This window comes from Physeter macrocephalus, chromosome 7, assembly GCF_002837175.3.
Source record: "Physeter macrocephalus isolate SW-GA chromosome 7, ASM283717v5, whole genome shotgun sequence".
Classification (NCBI taxonomy): Eukaryota; Metazoa; Chordata; class Mammalia; order Artiodactyla; family Physeteridae; genus Physeter; species Physeter macrocephalus.
In genome coordinates, this window is record NC_041220.1 from 55,199,191 (window position 1) to 55,210,731 (window position 11,541).

At 37.0% G+C, this 11,541-nt stretch overlaps 1 protein-coding gene across 1 annotated transcript in view; it reads left to right on the forward strand.

Moving 5' to 3' along the window:
* Positions 1-649: 649 nt before the first annotated feature.
* The window catches only part of COX7B2 (cytochrome c oxidase subunit 7B2), a 164,403-nt gene continuing 153,511 nt past the window's right edge, over positions 650-11,541 (forward strand). The window contains exon 1 of the mRNA XM_007118626.2: positions 650-718. The gene's annotated coding sequence lies outside the window, so the exon portion shown is untranslated. The remainder of the gene's footprint in view (positions 719-11,541) is intronic.

Below are 11,541 nucleotides of genomic sequence, written 5' to 3' on the forward strand. Positions count from 1 at the left end.
CTCATTGTTATTTTTAATGTTCATATTATAATGAAGACATTTTAAAGTTTTGCTTAAATATAGCTGCTTTAATTTTTAGAAATTATTTTACAAAATGAATTTTGAATTGCCCTCTGTATAAATCCATCAATATAAAATCTCAAAAATTTATAATTTTAATTAATTTTATTACACACTTTCACGTTCAAGGGTCATCGTTTGGAAAACATTATATGGTTACCATAATTAACAACCTGGCATGTTTAGGAGAGGTCAGATACACTACAAGACTTGTAGCTCACTCTCTGGTTACAGGCAAAGTTCCCTTGCGGCCCAGGGGCATTAAGATGTAACAGAAAGAAAGAAATAGTGAGTTTGCCAAAAGATTGCTGTGATATGGAAGGAAAAGATTCCCACCGGAGAGACTATGCATTATGTAGAGGAACGGGAACACCTGTGTCAATGCTGTTTCCTTCACTATGGAGGGACATATATGAGAACAACACGCCTAAAGCTTCTCCGTCTTTTTACTTCTTCCCGTGTCGCCGGCAATCAGCTATCTGATTGGTCAGTTTTGAAAGAGAAAGTCTGCGTGACCCACCCCTTCCTTTCCTCTTAGGGAGGAGCGGTCTCTAGAAAGTGCCCACTTTACTCCGCCCGGCGGCCGGCAGTAAAGTTGACAGGTGCGGAATTTGCCTGCGCGCCATCTTGCCGTTGGCTGCTGTCTGTGCGGTAGTTGGTAAGTCTGTCTAATCCTGGAGTTTAGTATCAGCAAACCTGCCGTTATGAGCCAGAGTCTTAAACATCTTCGCTAGCATTTATAAGGAAATAGTTTGGTTTTCCTGCTAAGTTATTTCTTTCCTTTTTTTTTTTTCATTTCTCTCTGGGTAAAAGAGACGTTACCCGCACGACCCTCCTCACACCCCAACATCTAGGATATAAAGTGGGGATAGAGAGAAAACGAAAAAAGAGGAATTCTGTGCTGTAGAGTGTTTATGGAGTAAAACTTTGGGCATGCTTATGACATGGCTGGAGTGGGTGGTGTTAAACTTGGACAGTTTTGGACTAGGCGCTGACCACATATTTTCAGCTGTAAGTGGGTTGTTGCAGTTTGTGGCGATTTTGTTTACAAGAGAGTGGCTGGTTTTATATAAGCAAACACCGATTTCTGTAGAGGCAAGTCTGCAGGCTCTGGGCTGTAAGCAAAGGCAGGCAAGCTTTGATAGGCTCAGCAAGCAAAATCTGACCGGTACCGCTGAGATATCCTTATTAAGTGCATCCTAGCCAAATAGTTGCTGCTGCTTGACCATAAATTCTGCATACCTGATTTTTTCTAAGGAGCCTTGTCTGAGACAAGGGTTTAATTATAGAGAGTCTTTTCATGTAGTGGCCTTTTTTAGGTCTCAAAGTGTTTCTACTATATCCAGTGGTATCTGCAGGACGTGTTTAGTGCCAGGCTTAGGTTGGTGACAGAGAAAGTCTGCTGAAATTCTGATTATCTTTTATATATATATATATTTTAAGATTTATTTATTATTTATTTATTTAGGCTACGTTGGGTCTTAGTTGAGACATGCGGGATCTTTCGCTGCGGTGCGTGGCCTATTCGTGCATGGGCTTCTGTCTGGTTGTGGAGTGTGGATGTTCTCTTTCTCTTAGTCGTGGCTCGCTGGCTCCAGGGTGCGTGAGCTCTGTTGTTGTGGCTCGGGGGCTTAGTTGCCCTGTGGCATGTGGAATCTTAATTCCCTGACCAGGGATCAAACCCAAGTCTCCTGCATTGGAAGGTGGATTCTTTACCACTGGACCATCGGGGAAGTCCCCCTTTTATATATATATATATATATATATATATTTTTTTTTTTTTTTTTTAAATAAATTTATTTATTATTTATTTTTGGCTGCATTGGGTCTTTGTTGCTGTGTGCGGCTTTCTCTAGTTGCGGTGAGCAGGGGCTACTCTTCATTGCGGTGCGCAGACTTCTCATTGCAGTGACTTCTCTTGTAGAGCTCGGACTGTAGGCATGCGGGCTTCAGTAGTTGTGGCACATGGGCTCAGTAGTTGTGGCCCGCAGGCTCTAGAGCGCAGGCTTAGTAGTTGTGGAGCATGGGCTTAGTGGCTCTGTGGCATGTGGGATCTTCCTGGACCAGGGCTTGAACCCATGTCCCCTGCATTGGCAGGTGGATTCTTAACCACTGCGCCACCAGGGAATCCCCCCCTTTTATATTGTTTTGAGTCTCCTTCAGAGTCAAGAGAGGGAACATTGGAGGAATCATGTGACTTGTTGCTAAGTTTTAAAGTTGCTCCTACCTCTTGATCTCAGGTGGCTCTAAATTTGATAATTTCATACAATCTCACCATGACTTTTCACTGCTGAGATTCAAACTGTGACTCTACCCATAGGAGGTTGATGGACATCAAAATTAAAAAAAAATGGGGACCCTTACTCTAAAGAGCATATAATTTCTTCTTAAATTCAGAATGAGAAACAACTAAATAAAATTATTGCAAAAACAGTGGCTAAGAAAGCAAGTCAAAAAGGTTTGCGCTTGGGGTGCTCTAGTTCTAATAATGGAGTTTGCTTAGGAGTTTGCGATGTTAGAGTAATTTAAAATTTGTGCTTCAAGTTAATATAGAACAATGGAAGAGTGGAAACAAAAAGAAAAATAGGGTGGAGGAAAGTAAAACTTTTTTTAGAAGAAAACCTGAGAAATTAGGGAGTGAATTGACAAAGGTGACATAGGAAATGACCCTTTGAAGTTCCTGTAGACATCTATAAGAGAGAAGTGGAGATTCAAGAGGATCTAAATGCTGTACAACAGAGTATTGGAAAAGGGAGAGGTGTTTAGTTGTTACTAGATTGAAATAGGGTCCCCAGGTCCCAAATTAATCAAAAAGAGAAAGAGGCAAGATCTCAAATGGTACGACTCCTTCAAAGAGAGTCAAGGAACAGGAAACCATTGAGAGGTCACAGATAAGAAATGATGTAAAATGCATTAGAACAGAATCTTAAACAGTGAGAAAACTAGGAAGATATGTAGAATACACCAAATATCATTAGGTGATTTTCAGGTAATATAGTTTTTGTAGGTTTGCAGGGAGGTATATAGTTTGTGTCTCAAAGGAACATGCCCAAGAATTAGGACTCAAGACAAGCCTCAGCAAGATAAGGCATACTGAAAGGAGCAAGGCAAAAACATGAGTTAAGTTTAAGCTTGAATAGGCTTGATATCAGTCTGATGGGAGAAAAGTTTTTTTTGTGGGATTATCCATCTCAGGGAAGTGGAGGAAAAGAGATTTGTTTAAACAGTAGATACTTTCAGTAAACTCAGAATTTAGTGATTTCATCACTGATGGTAGAAATGATTCTGGAATTTAAGAAACAGAGGAAAAAATTAGGAAAAAACTGATGTCTAGAAAAGATGAAAAGGAAGGCAAGTATTCATTTCCAGCAAACAGCAATAATCCTTTATATTTTGGAGAGGAGAACAAATTAATAAGCAGGGTAAGCTGTTAGAAACTCAACTTCTTAAACAGATTAAATGGTTAAAAAATTAACTAAAACTTTCTGAAAGGTGTAGGAGAAGGAGAGAAGAAAATAAGAACTAGAGGCATATTTCATTGCTGCAGAAAAATATGTAGCAGAAAAAAATGCTATTCAAGGTCTGAACAATTCAGTGATGAAAGACACTGCCTACAGGACCATATGGAAGGGGTATTAGTTCTCCATGGGCCCCTAGGGTCTCGGCTTCAGAAGCATCAATTGCAGCTTCAGTTCAAGAATCTGTTGAGAGTGATTTTCCAGCCGAAACAAATGGGATAAGAAAGAAGCCCTCCCTGAGAGGCAGGTTTCACCGGTTTAGCAATTCTATAACAAGAGGCAGTGGAAAGAGTCACTGTGGCGTAGGACTGAAAATATCTGCTTACTGGAGATAGTAGGGCTTGTTTAGAATCTCCACTTCCAGCAGTACCAGAGAGCCAGAAACTGGGACTTAAAGGAGGGAACAGAAATGAAGAGGTTTTTAAAATATGTCGCAGAGGGAAAAATTGTACTTCAAATAAAATCTGGTGATCTTGAGTGCAAATTTTTAAACTTTTCTGGAAGGCAGGAATGTTTCAAATGTCATCCTTTCAGAGAGGCAATGGTATGCTAAGTGCATTTTGCTCCTGCTTCCCCCTTTTTGCTCTTACTTCTGTTCGATCCCCTGTAAGTTTTACTTATTTAAACATTTCTGTAATACTTAGTAAATGCCCAATACTGTCCTATGTCCTTTGCACATGTTAACTCATTTATTTTATATATCAATCCTAGGCAGTAAGAATTCCTATAATTCCTATTTTATAGATAGGTTCAAAGAGTTTAATTAATTTGTAAGTGGGACAGACCCAGGCAGTCTGGTTTGAGTCAGACTAGTTAGGTAAACTCTTTAGTAGGTCCTATATTATATGTGCCTCCTGTGTCATTTTTTAAATGCAAATGCATGCAAATATGAATATATATTCTTAATTTTTCCTTTTCTCTACAAAGGAAATCTAATTTTATACACTGTTCTGTACCTTGTTTTTTTCTCTTAATTGCGAATTCTGGAAATATTTCCATATTGATATGTACAGAGCTTCTCATTCTTTTTCATTGTATAAAATATTAGTATAGCTGTAGTATTAATATTTTGTTATGTGACTGTATCATAGTTTATTTAAATATTCCCCTGTGGATGGACACTTGGGTGATTTCCACTCTTTTGCAATTAAAAATAGTAGTGTGGTAATAAATAAGCTTAATAAATAAATAAATAGAGCAATTTAGTACTTGTCATTTCTGGCAGGTATATCTATAGTATAAATTCTGAGAATTTGAATTGTTGGATCAAAAGATAAATGCATGTGTAGCATTGTTTATATATTGCCAAATTCCATAAGTCTTTTACCATTTTGCATTCTGCTTACAATATGCTTCATCATAGCCTCATTTACAGAGTGTTATGAAATGTTGAGATTTTTGCCAATCCGATAGCTGAAACGTGTTACTTCAATGTTGTTTTAATTTGTATTTATTATTTAATAATAAGATACGAATGAGTTAAATATTTTCCATTTGTTTAAGAGTCACTTGAATTTCTTTTTCTGTGAACTGGCTGTCATTTGCCCTTTTTCTAGGGAACTTTTAGTGCTTTATTTCTGTTTGAAATCTAGCTGCTCTTTTTATATGAGAGAGATGGACCTTTTGCCTCTGATGTGAGTTTCAAATGTTTTTTCCCATGTCAGTCATTTGTCTTTTGACCCTGCTTATTTTTTTAATATAGTAAAATATATAAATATTTTCTTTTATGGGTTTTGAGTCACATTTAGAAATGTATTTCTCCAAGTTTATAAAGGAATTTGTCTGCTTTAGTACTTTTGTGGTTGCATTTTTTTTCCTTTATACATTTAAATCTTTGATTCTTTTTGAGTTTATCAGTGGTCGTGGAGTGTGATACAGATTCAACTTTATTTTCTTCCAGATGACTATCCTTTGGGCTCTTTAAAATGTGGCTAGTAAAAACCTGTCTTTGACATGATACAATTTATGAATCCCTGAAGGAACTGTACCCATTTCAGATACTGGGAATGCCTCTGACTGAGAGGAAGCAGAAAAAGAAATTCATCAACAGGAGTTTTGGACTTTCTCCTAACAGTCTGATTTTAACATTTTCAAGCTGCAGCTCACAAAGGCATGAGAATTTGACCATAGACGTTAATTTCTTTGAACCTTAAAGTTTTTTGTATTTGAACTTTCAAGGTAGTCTAATGTTTGGACTTTAATTTCTCCTTGGGAATTTAATAATTTAAAGAGGTTACTTTCAAATTTGGGATATGTCTATAATGTCAGAATTTTATTCTTAGAATTTAAGCCATTTGATATAATTGATATAATTGCAGGACCTCTGATAGAAAGGGTGAAAATTTGGAATAAGAAATAGAATTGGGAATAAATTTTCAGCTCTAGATTTAGAATGACTACATATTTAATTTAGTTAATGTGGTTTTTGACCTGTTTTGGAGTATTCTGGGCTCGAAAATCTAAACTGCCAACAGTGGTTCCAGAAGCATATCCAGAATCATAGTTGGGGTGGGTGACTCAGTGATGGGAGCAGGAATGTCTTGATAGGCTGCTGATTCCTTTCTCTCAGGGGAAGCCACTCCCCTAGCTGAGCTGAAGCTTAATGATAAAGCTTAGTGGTTTAAGAGAACAGAATGCTAGAGAATATTGGTGTATGGGAGGGATTGTAGAATGCTTCCTCCCTACCTCTAATGTTTCCTTTATGTGTAAGATCCATTGTCATAACATGTCTGGCCTTTCAACCTAACTTCTTCCTAAGTAGTTCAGGGAGTTATTTGATTGTGGAATTGAGAAGAAACTGGGAGCACCTTTATCTCCGCTTGTTCTTGGGATTGAACTGTTCTCAGGAAGCTGCTCTGCTCTTCCATTTTACAAGGGTGGGTGAAGGACTGTCTCCATACCGTATTACTGAGACTAAAAGGGAAACAGCATAATTTTGGATTCAGTGCTAGAAAACATGTTAATGGATAAACCACACTCTCTACCATCTGCTTTAATCAGACACAAAGGTAATATTTGGATCTCCCAATAAGCCAACTAATTTGTATTTCTTAATTCTTCAAAAATTGAGTAGGAGTGCCAATTATTGACCTTCCTCACCTCCAACTCCATCAAGGTGGGAAGCCCATGATAAGGACAATGGGGTGACTGAACTGAAATTTCAGATGCTATATTGTGTCTCATAACTGAGGTGGGAATCAAGTCAGCAAGGACATCACCATTCAGTACACTCAATACATGCTCAGTAGCAATCTATGTTTAATAGCTGTGTGGAGGAAATATATGCAAGTTATATCTCCACAAGATATCTCCAGAAAAATGAGCAAGGATCATATGCTACCACCCTTGATGCCTTAATTTTACATATACATTTTCTGACACCAAAGTGTGAAATTACAGGAAAGTCTAAATTTAAAAACCAAAATTGAAGTTTTGTGTTAGGCTAAGTTTTTAGAAGCAGAAATAATGAGACGTAGAAATAAAGTAAGTTATATGTTATGCACCTGAGTGTTTAGAACTGCCAAGACTGTAAAGTCACATCATGTTGAGTTTTGGGTTTTTAATATTCATCTTTATTAATTTTATTCTGAATGAGCCCTTGGATACTTTGTATCAGTGACAGATTTTTATTAATAATAAAAGCACCATCCCCACCTCTGCCCTTTGCCTTATATTTCTGGTGACACCATGAGAGCCAAGTCAGTTGTACCACTCAAGTAGCCAATCTGTAGGCAAAGAACATATTTTTTCTCCATTTATTAAGTGGTAAAGAGGTAGCTGTCTTCCTCCCCTCCTGAAAGAGTCTCCTTGGAAACATCATGGGCGTGATTCATAATTATAATACTTTTGTATGTAAATAAAGTCTCCCCAGAAGCCAGATAGCCTTGGGTATCTCAGACTGAGAGATGTCTCTAAGTCCTGGGTCTCATTCCTCCTTGAAATGTAAATACCTAGGAATACTCCCCTCAGTGCTTTCACCCAGTACTTACAGACCTATGCTAGAATGTAACCCTTTGGCTTTGGAGGAAATAAATTTTATTATCCTTCTGGATCAGAGCAATTTAGTACCATTATTAGGGAAACAAATGGCTACAGATTTAATCCTATGATATATGAAAATGTTTCTAGGAGAAATGAAAGAAAGAATTCCCTAACTTTATAATGAATTCATTCTCATGTGGCAGGAGGATTGGACTTTTTATAGGAAATCTTTTATTTCCCACACATCCCTTACATGATTTTTCTGTCATTTCTGCTGGATAAAGATGTTAATACTATGCTTGGGGCATAGCAAATAATTCACAAATGATAGCTATTATAATAATTATTATGCTTATTATGTTAAGATCTCAAAAATGCCTATATCCATGTTGCAGAAAGAATCATTAAAATTTAAATTACTTTTTTTCTGAATTTTATTTTATTTATTTTTTTATACAGCAGGTTCTTATTAGTTATCCATTTTATACATATTAGTATATATATGTCAATCCCAATCTCCCAGTTCATCACACCACCACCACCACCCTCCCCGCCTCTTTCCCCCCTTGGTGTCCAAACATTTGTTCTCTACATCTGTGTCTCAGTTTCTGCCATGCAAACCAGTTCATCTGTACCATTTTTCTAGGTTCCACATATATGCGTTAATACACGATATTTGTTTTTCTCCTTCTGACTTACTTCACTCTGTATGACAGTCTCTAGATTCATCCACATCTCTACAAATGACCCAATTTTGTTCCTTTTTATGGCTGAGTAATATTCCATCGTGTATATGTACCACATCTTTCTTATCCATTCGTCTGTCGATGGGCATTTAGGTTGCTTCCATGACCTGGCTATTGTAAACAGTGCTGCAATGAACATTGGGGTGCATGTGTCTTTTTGAATTACGGTTTTCTCTGGGTATATGCCCAGTAGTGCAATTGCTGGGTCATACGGTAATTCTATTTTTAGTTTTTTAAGGAACCTCCATACTGCTCTCCATAGTGGCTGTATCAATTTACATTCCCACCAACAAGAGGGTTCCCTTTTCTTCACACCCTCTGCAGCATTTGTTGTTTGTAGATTTTCTGATGATGCCCATTCTAACTGGTGTGAGGTAATAACCTCATTGTAGTTTTGATTTGCGTTTCTCTAATGATTAGTGATGTGCAGCTTTTCACGTGCTTCTTGGCCATCTCTATGTCTTTGGAGAAATGTCTATTTAGGTCTTCTGCCCATTTTTGGATTGGGTTGTTTTTTTAAAATATTGAGCTGCATGAGCTGTTTATATATTTTGGAGATTAATCCTTTGTCCATTGATTCGTTTGCAAATATTTTCTCCCATTCTGAGGGCTGTCTTTTCGTCTTGTTTGTAGTTTCCTTTGCTTTGCAAAAACTTTTAAGTTTCATTAGGTCCCATTTGTTTAGTTTTGTTTTTATTTCCATTACTCTAGGAGGTGGATCAAAAAAGATGTTGCTGTGATTTATGTCAGAGTGTTCTTCCTATATTTTCCTCTAAGAGTTTTATAGTGTCCGGTCTTACATTTAGGTCTCTAATCGACTTTGAGTTTATTTTTGTGTACAGTGTTAGGGAGTGCTCTAATTTCATTCCCTTACATGTAGCGGTCCAGTTTTCCCAGCACCACTTATTGAAGAGACTGTCTTTTCTCCACTGTATATCCTTGCCTCCTTTGTCATAGACTAGTTGACCCTAGGTGCGTGGGTTTATCTCTGGGCTTTCTATCCTGTTCCATTTATCTGTATTTCTGTTTTTGTGCCAGTAACATATTGTCTTGATTACCGTAACTTTGTAGTATAGTCTGAAGTCAGGGAGTCTGATTCCTCCAGATCCGTTTTTTTCCCTCAAGACTGCTTTGGATATGCGGGGTCTTTTGTTTCTCCATGCAAATTTTAAGATTTTTTGTTCTAGTTCTGTAAAAAATGCCATTGCTAATTTGGTAGGGATTGCATTGAATCTGTAGATTGCTTTGCGTAGTATAGTCATTTTCACAATATTGATTCTTCCAATCCCAGAACGTGGTTTATCTCTCCATCTGTTTGTGTCATCTGGATTTCTTTCATCAGTGTCTTATAGTTTTCTGCATACAGGTCTTTTGTCTCCCTAGGTAGGTTTATTCCTAGGTATTTTATTCTTTTTGTTTCATTGGCAAATGGGAATGTTTCCTTAATTTCTCTTTCACTTTCTGGAGAGTTTTTATCATAAATGGGTGTTGAATTTTGTGAAAAGCTTTTTCTGCATCTATTGAGATGATCATATGGTTTTCATTCTTCAATTTGTTAATATGGTGTATCACCTTGATTGATTTGCGTATATTGAAGAAACATTGCAGCCCTGGGATAAATCCCACTTGATCATAGTGTATGATTCTTTTAATGTTTTGTCACATTCTGTTTGCCTAGTAGTTTGTTGAGGATTTTTGCATCTATATTCATCAGTGATATTGGTCTGTAATTTTCTTTTTTTGTAGTATCTTTGTCTGGTTTTGGTATCAGTGTGATGGTGGCCTCATAGAATGAGTTTGGGAGTGTTCCTTCCTCCGCAGTTGTTTGGAAGAGTTTGAGAAGGATTGGTGTAAGCTCTTCTCTAAATGTTTGATAGAATTCCCCTGTGAAGCCATCTGGTCCTTGACTTTTGTTTGTTGGAAGATTTTTAATCACAGTTTCAATTTCATTACTCTTGATTGGTCTGTTCATATTTTTTATTTCTTCCTGGTTCAGTCTTGGAAGGTTGTACCTTTCTAAGAATTTGTCCATTTATTCCAGGTTGTCCATTTTATTGGGATAGAGTTGCCTGTAGTAGTCATTTAGGATGCTTTGTATTTCTGCGGTGTCTGTTGTAACTTCTCCTTTTTCATTTCCAATTTTATTGATTTGAGTCCTCTCCCTCTTTTTCTTGATGAGTCTGGCTAATGGCTTATCAATTTTGTTTATATTCCCAAAGAACCAGCTTTTAGTTTTATTGATTTTTACTCTTGTTTTGTTTGTTTCTATTTCATTTATTTCTGCTCTGAAATTTATGATCTCTTTCCTTCTGCAGACTTTGGGTTTTGTTTGTTCTTCTTCTCTAGTTCCTTTAGGTGTAGGGTTAGATTGAGATTTTTCTTATTTCTTGAGGTAGGCTTGTATTGGTATAAACTTCCCTCTTAGAACTGCTTTTGCTGCATCCCGTAGGTTTTGGATCGTAGTGTTTTCATTGTAATTTGTCTCTAGGTATTTTTTGATTTCCTCTTTGATTTCTTCAGTGATCTCTTGGTTATTTAGTAACGTATTGTTTCTCCTCCATGTGTTTGTGTTTTTTATCCTTTTTTCCTATAATTTATTTCTAATCTTATAGTGTTGTGGTTGGAAATGATGCTTGATATGATTTCAGTTTTCTTAAATTTACTGAGGCTTGATTTGTGACCCAAGATGTGATCTATCCTGGAGAATGTTGTCTGCCCACTTCAGAAGAAAGTGTAATCTGCTGTTTTTGGATGGAATGTCCTATCAATATCAGTTAAATCTACCTGGTCTGTTGTGTCATTTAAAGCTTGTGTTTCTGTATTAATTTTCTGTTTGGATGATCTGTCCATTGGTGTAAGTGAGGTGGTAAAGTCCCCCACTGTTTTTGTGTTACTGTCAGTATCCTCTTTTATAGCTGTTAGCAGCTGCCTTATGTGTGGTGGTGCTCCTATGTTGGGTGCATATATATTTATAATTGTTATATCTTCTTCTTGGATTGATCCGTTGATCACTGTGTAGTGTCCTTCCTTGTCTCTTGTAACATTCTTTATTTTAAAGTTTATTTTATCTGATATGAGTATTGCTACTCCAGCTTTCTTTTGATTTCCATTTGCATGGAATATCTTGTTCCATCCCCTCACTTTCAGTCTGAATGTGTCCCTAGGTCTGAAGTGGGTCTCTTGTAGATAGCATATATATGTGTCTTGTTTTTGTATCCATTCAGCAAGCCTGTGTC